This window comes from Camelus bactrianus, chromosome 17, assembly GCF_048773025.1.
Source record: "Camelus bactrianus isolate YW-2024 breed Bactrian camel chromosome 17, ASM4877302v1, whole genome shotgun sequence".
Taxonomy (NCBI): domain Eukaryota; kingdom Metazoa; phylum Chordata; class Mammalia; order Artiodactyla; family Camelidae; genus Camelus; species Camelus bactrianus.
In genome coordinates, this window is record NC_133555.1 from 51,389,085 (window position 1) to 51,396,507 (window position 7,423).

The 7,423-nt window shown below is 43.5% G+C and overlaps 1 long non-coding RNA gene across 6 annotated transcripts in view; it reads left to right on the forward strand.

Annotated features, from left to right (window-relative positions):
- Positions 1–3,760, forward strand: part of LOC105071225 (uncharacterized) — a 62,116-nt gene extending 58,356 nt beyond the window's left edge. For 5 of the 6 annotated variants that reach the window (XR_006725807.2, XR_012500141.1, XR_012500142.1 and 2 more), the window contains 2 exons: positions 2,334–2,447; positions 2,634–3,760. This is a non-coding gene — a long non-coding RNA (uncharacterized LOC105071225). The remainder of the gene's footprint in view (positions 1–2,333; positions 2,448–2,633) is intronic. The other variant, XR_012500144.1, reaches the window with a different exon arrangement.
- Positions 3,761–7,423: the final 3,663 nt, after the last annotated feature.

The following is a 7,423-nucleotide window of genomic DNA, read 5'->3' on the forward strand; positions in this document are numbered from 1 at the left end:
TTCACATACTTCTTCCATTTTTTTGTAAGATAAATTAGGGCATAAGAGGAAGGGCTGCTGGTAGCTCACACTGATCTTTCATGCAAAATAGAAAAAGACACACATCGTACAGACAAAGCTAGAAAGGACACAGGTTGGCAAGTGAGGGCACTTTTGTATAAAATGGGGGGGGGGGGTGGAAGGGAGTTCCTTTCCCCAGGCCAAGGCTAATGATCTGCCCAGTTCTGATGCATGAAGATTTACCTCTGCTTTCTTTCCAAATGCTTCAGTAAAGTCTTTCAAAATTTCACATCTTATATTGCCTGGTTTTTAAAAGAGAAGATCTATTCCAGGGTCCAAAACTGAAGCTCTAAATACTTTTCATAATGAAATAAATGATTTCTTTAGTACATTTGGGTTAGATGATCACATATGGAGTCCTAAACTCCTTTTACAATGTCTCTGGAAAAACAGAAGAATTGATTCTAAGGTTCAGGTAGTAGACTGTATTTGGTTGGTTGGTTAATTTCCGCATGTATGACTGGGCAATTTTTGTTTCTCAGAAAGGAGTCTAGAATGATATGACAGGGGGCACAGACCCCACAGGAAAAATGCTGCAAATCTTTCTGGGACATTGATTTGTTTTTTATCTGAGAATTGGCAGGAAGTATTTTTATATTCCTAATAAACCAATACTCTTAGGGTTTCTGTTCTTTTAGATTCCACATAAACATTTCCCTTAAAGTATACCCCTCATTTACTATTTTACTCTTTAGAGAAAGTAAACTTTTTATCTTCAGTGACACAGAGTTCCACTGTGCATTAGTTTTTAATTTTTAAGAACTGAATGTTTTGTACTGAAATGAGTAAGGACCAGAGTGGTGGACAATAAGGTCAGAGAGGCAGCCAGAGGCCCCTGAGTGTGTCTCCACAGTAAAATCTTGAAGAACCTCAGGGCTCTACTGAAATGACATACACAGAAGGTCACATGGAAGATTCAGCAATTAAATGATGCAGCCAAAACCCATGATTATACAGGGCTTTATGGATGGACTTATTTTCTTGGTAAGACTGGATTTTAACGTAGTGTGATACCAAACTTCTGACAGTTTTTATTTTGAAACTGAACTGTACCAAGTGTCCTGCCATGAATCTGAGAGTTCCTTCAGCAGTTCTGAGTTGAGTCCCATGTTCATTTACTGAGCACCTGCCCTCTGCTTAGTGCCGTCAGGTAACAAGGTGGTGACATCAGTCTAGGTCCCCACAGAGCTTGCAGCTTGTTAAAGAGAAAAGGCTTGCACACAGGTCAGGGTCATGGGAAACAAAGCCCTGAGCGCTGTGCTGGAGGGACATGGAAGGTTCGTGGGGATGTGGGAGGGGGGATCAGAAAGAGCCTCACTTGAACTCAGTCTTGAAGTATAAGTGTGTCTCTGTGAAGCAGAGGAATGAGGGTACTGAGAGGTGTGTGGAATGTTGGGCACATTGAGATTTTCACTTTTTTTCCTTGATGGGCCAAGCTTTGTGTGTGTGTGTGATACAAGGGTGAGCAAAATCAAGTTCTGCTTTCAAGTAAATATATACTGTGTCAGGTGCAGATGAGTGTTTTGAGAAGAAAATAAAGCAGCACACCTGGGGGCCAGGATGGGGGCTGCCATTTTAGAAAGAGAGATCATGGAAGGCCTTCCTGGGGCCGCACCTGAGCAGAAGTCCTGAGCCAGTACACGGGCGAGACACCTGGCTCCGGGGGGCAGAGCTGCAGTAAGGGGAAGCAGTCAGTGCAAACACCCTGGGGTAGGAGTGTGCTGGGCGTGTTCCCAGCCAGCCAGGGGGTCTCTGCAGCCCGAGTGGAGCAGGAGGGGGAAGATGGTGCGTCAGAGGAGCGGGCAACACTGGGTCGTGCGACACTGAAGGCCATGGTAAGAAGGACTTTGGATTTACCTTAAGAGAGGGGAGCCACCAGAGAGTTTCAGATGGAGGAGTGATATTAGTGGACTCTTCAAAACAATTCACCTCTTCCTGTGTGGAGGACAGACCACAGGTGCCCAGAGGGGAAGAGGAGGGCTAGTTAGGGGGTCGTCATCATCCGGGAGCAGTGAGAGTGGCGGTGGGAAGGGCCCTAAAGCTGTGCTGAGCTACATGCTCAGAGCTGGCTCCGGTGGGCTCCAGTGGGCTCGGGGAAGCTCTGAGAAGCTCTGAGAAGCTCTGAGACGCTCGATATCATTTGGAGGGGGCGGGGTAAAATCAGAGCTAAAATTTAGGGAGGATAATCAGCAGCAGAACAGGATGAATGGGGTAAAAGGGAGCCTATAGCACAATCTGTTGTGGTTAGGAATAATTTGCTTTTATATTTCTAGGAGTATCAAGAAAGAAAGCCTGTTTATTGGAAGACCTCAAAAGACTGAAGCAAGACCAGCAAGCTCTTGAAGCAGACTTGGAAAAATGAAGAAAGAGACCAAGCCAGAGAGCAGGTGCGTGCACCGCAGGGAACATGCCGAGCTGGGATGGTTACTTTATACTTGTAACTGTGCTGAACTTGAGTTCAAGTAATAGCAATTGTATAACGTAAGCAAAATTCTATTCCTAGAAGTATATTGTAATTTTAGAAACTTTTAAAAATTAGTTATTAAGAGGTATTTGTATTTGATTGGTTTCAGCAGCAATAATTGCAAGATTGAAGAAATTCAAAGATTATTTTGAATTTGAAACACTGTGTGCGCAGCTGTTCGCAGTCCTCCCAGCCAGATCGCGACCTCCCAGGGCCGGTCTCCCTTTTTATCCCTGGGCCTGAAACGTAAGCTCTCAAGTGCTTGACAGATGAACAGACAACACCATGCTGTGTTTGTAGAAGACACGAGGGTGAATACGGTGTTCCCCACTGGGGGAAACAAAGGAGGAGTAAGCCAAGGATGCAGAAAAGTATAATATTAAAAAAAAAAAATAGAAATAAACAGGAAGGTTCCAGCAAGGATTTCAGGGAGGAGAAGCGTCTGAGCTGGGTCCTGGCAGGTGGAGGGCTTCAGGAGGGGAGGCGGGAGGCCGCGCAGCTGTGTCTCGTGGGCGTGTCATTGAGCGCACCTGGGCCGCTGGCGGGCAGGACACAGGGCCAGAAAGGTCAATAGGACGAGCCCTTGTGCCAGAGGAAGGATGTTTTCTCTGTGATTTTATGATCTTCATTGTAAGATACGTACAAAGTCCTCTAACCTGTTTGTAAGAAATGTACTTTCCTCGTCTGTAAAATAGAACAGTAATCATTGCTCCCATCATGTGTTTGTTGTGTTAAATAAAATCATAGAAACTTTGAGAATTGTGACTGTGAACACAGCCTTGTTTTACTAACACACTAGACTTGACACAACGTTGCATTTTTTTTTTTTTGCCTGTTATTTTTTCATAATGTTTTCATTAGATAGGCATTGGTTTTCATGTGGAATATTTTTATTTAGTTATTTCCATATTTTGAAAAATTACATTTGGGTTATTGAGTTACTTTATCTTATAGGTGAAAAATTATATGAAATAAAAATTTTAGAAGAAACACATAAGAAATGAGTCATCTGCAGAAAAGATTACAGTAGTGTGCTGAAAATCATGAGCTTCTGGGTAACGATGCAGTTCAGCTTAAGGAAGCAAGAGAAGAAACTGAGAAGCTCAGACCTGAGGTGATAGATCGCTCCAGAATGTGCTCCTGTAGGTGAACGCTGTTTGCTGTAACAGTCAGCTCTTAGCCCTGTGTCACTGAACCAGGGCTCTAAATTCTGTTAATTAAAACAGCTGATTTGGGTTTGGTTTGCTTTTCTTTGTGTAGTCTGTTTTAGATTAGACTGAGAATACAGTCCACTGTCCATATCTAGGGGCTCCCTATCCAACAGATTCAACCAACTGTGGATTGAAAATATTCGGGGAAAAGCAGAAAGTTCCAAAAAATAACACTTGAATTTGCCACACACCAGTAACTACTTATATAGCATTCACATTGCCTTAGATACCATGAGTAATCTAGAGATGATTTAAAGTACACAGGAGGATGCATGTAAGTTCCATGCAAGTCCTATGCCATTTTATATAAGAGGCTTCAGCATCCATGGATGTTGGCATCTGGGGGGTCCTGGAACCTCTGAATGCTGCCTGTACCACACTCCCCCGGTCTCTCTCCTCCAGCCCTGCCAGACTGCTTTCTGATTCTTGAACAGGCCAAACTCACTGCACTTCACGTTTGGCCCCTAGAAATACCCATTACTTTCTGAGCATGGCTCTGCTTCAATAGGAAGGGCTGCATTGCCACTAGAGAAGACAGTATGGAGGTTTCTTAAAAAACTAAAAATAAACTTATGATCCAGCCTTCCCACTCCCGGGCATATATCAGGAGAACTCTTAATTCGAAAAGACACATGCACGTCAATGTTCACAGCAGCACTATTTATAATAGCCAGGACATGGAAACAATGCAAATGTCCATCGACAGGTGACTGGATAAAGAAGTAGTGCTATATTTATACACTGGAATACCACTCGGCTATTAAAAAGAACAAAATGATGCCATTTGCAGCAGCATGGATGGACTTGGAGGTAGTCATTCTGAGTGAAGTAAGCCAGAAAAAGAAAAATGCCATACGATATCACTTATATGTGGAATCTAAAAAAAGACGCACATGAACTTAACTACAAAAGAGAAACAGACCCACAGACATTGGGAAACAAACTTTTAGTTACCAGGGAGAGAAGGGGATGGGAAGGGATAAATTTGGGAATTCGAAAATTGCCCCTCTTTGGGAGTGATGGAAATGTTAGCTATCTTGATTGTGGTGATGGGTTTCTGGGTGTAGACATCTATCAAATTCATCAAATAGTACATGTGAAATATGTGTAATTTACTGAACAGGAATCACCACAATAAAGTTGTTTTTAAAAAGAAAAGATTGGCGGCATTGTGTCCTCCGTTTTTATGTGTCTTCAGTGAGTGGGTCTTCAAGTTTCTGGTCTGCCATATTTTTTGAACCAGAAGTGCCTTCCTTCCCTTTCCTTTGATAAACTGTCAGTGGGTGGCATTTATTCCCGTGGCTTCAACCGCTCTCTGTCCACTGATTAACTGTCAAATCTTTTCCAGCATGGACATCTCAGTTTAGTCCCAGAAATACACTTATAATTGACAAGTAGATATTCCCACTTGATTAGCCCATAAAAATCTCAAGCTCTGTATGTTTGAATTTACACTCGCTCAGAACTAGGTTTACTTCTTCAAACAATGGCATCACTATCCCATCTGTATTCCGTGCCATACATCTGGGAGTTTTCCTTTACTTTTCCACTCCCTCACCCCCGTCAGTACTACAATTCTATTCCTTAATGTCCCCAAACTAAGACCCTGCTCCTCGCTCCCCACTGCATTAATTCACACCCCTTGCTAGTCTCCCCAGTTCTGTTCTTTAGAGTGAACAATCCACTTTGCTCACTTTTAATGACTAACATTTGTCACTCTCCTCCTTAAAACCCCAAAGAATTCCACACTGCGTATGTGAGGAAGTCCACGCTCCCTGATTTAAAATTACACCTTCTCATCACCTAGTTGCTGCTTTTTTTCAGCCTCAGCTTCCGTTAGTTCCCCACAGCCTCTAGCCTCACTGACCTTCCTTCCCTAAGTGCAAAGTGCTCTTAGACATGACCAGGCGTCTGCACGAGACACGCAAGCTGCTGAGAATCCCGTCCCCACCTCGCACTCTCCTGGTCTAGAGATTTGCTGGCATCCTTCAGATGTCAGTGCAGGAGGCATTTCCTTTCTGACACCTTCCCTACCTTCTAGAACCCTGCCCCAGGCAGTGCAAGGGCCCCTCTGAACATACAGTATACATGATGCCAAGTGACTCTTACCACATTGTTTTGAAAACCTATTTAAATTTGTCTCTTCCACGACACACTGTGATCTCCTTGAGGGATGGGGGGCTGTGTGGTGTTTGTCTAGACAGCTAATGTCTGGCACAGACCCCGGGCCATCGGAAACAGTCTGCTGAATCATCAAGAAGAACTGTCGTCTTTGCGACGTAAGAAAGACTACATGATCTCTGATCTTACACCATCCGGCAAGGGTCCAAATAATTTCACATAGAACTACACAGGCAAAGTATGTGCATTCTTTTCCTCTTTGTGAGCCCTAGATCATAGGCATCCTGGAATGTAGGTGTCACTTGAAGCTCTCCGTCCCCTGGGCTTCCACGTCCAGATTCAACATACTCTGTAGAAGTCAGAGAGATACGTGTACATCACCCTGTCTCAGAGGAAATGGCGCTTCAGCCTGACCAAGTTTAATGTCCATGTGAAGCCCGGAAATGTTCCAAATTGAAGCCTGAAGAAACATTTCCCATCTCTCCTTCCAGTCTGTCTGCCATCTGCATCCCAAATCCCCACCGTTCACCTGCATCTGACCAACTTCTATCTAGAAACCTCATTCTCTGTGGGACACTTGGATGAGAACTAATTGCAGCAGTAATGAAAATGGTCCCATGACCATAGACTCTGCACAACAAGGATGCTTTGACCGGAGGCCTCAGCCGTGGCCTGCAGGGTCTGTTCACGTGTTCTGCCTGGCTTCCCTGCAGACGTTCTGCAGAAAATCAAGCCTGTAGTTAAAGTCATAGAAGGCCCAAGAAACCCAGAAAAATAAAGAGCCAGATTCATCTCCTTGGGAACATTTCTGAAAACCATCCACTAATGGGAAGAAGAGATTTTTAAGAGGTTCGTTTCAGAGCAGATGATGTCCAACTGCAGGTGGGTCAGGCTTGTCATTGTTGCTCACTAGTTGGCTTTCTGCTGCTTCTAACACGCCTCTGTTTAGAGAAGTGGTCTGAGTCGTCCCTCAGAGCAGAAAGGTGAGCTGGGCCGGCGACAGCCAAGCTCCGCTGCTGTGTAGTGACCCGCTGAGAAGGAAGGGATGGCCCAGGGCTTCCTCTGACTCTCCCTCAGTTATAAACTCTCTGAAGGAATAATGGAATAAAAAATCTTAATTCAATATGGTATTGTCAAAGTATAAAAGTAATCGGCTTTGGAGGGGAGGGTATAGTTCAAGGGGTAGAGTACGTGCCGGTTTCAGTTCCCAGTACCTCAATGTAAAACAATAATAAGAAAAAAATTTTTAAAGAAAAAGAACAAAGAAAAGAGATCTCAAACAACCCAACTTTAAAAAGAAAAAAGTTTTTAAAAAAGTAATCAGATTGGTCTTTTGCTAGATGAGGAGTTTGGGATTAACAGATACACACTACTATGTATAAAATAAATAACCATTAACTCCCAGGTTCTTAATAACCTAGTTCAACCTGAATCCTTTGTCTTTTCTCCTCTAGGAAACCTGTGGAACCCTCTTTAATTCTCACCTTATAAAAGCATTCATTTAAAGGTGGTTTGAAAGTTACTGGTTAAACCTGTCATTTGTGGTTCCATGAATATAGGTCTAGTA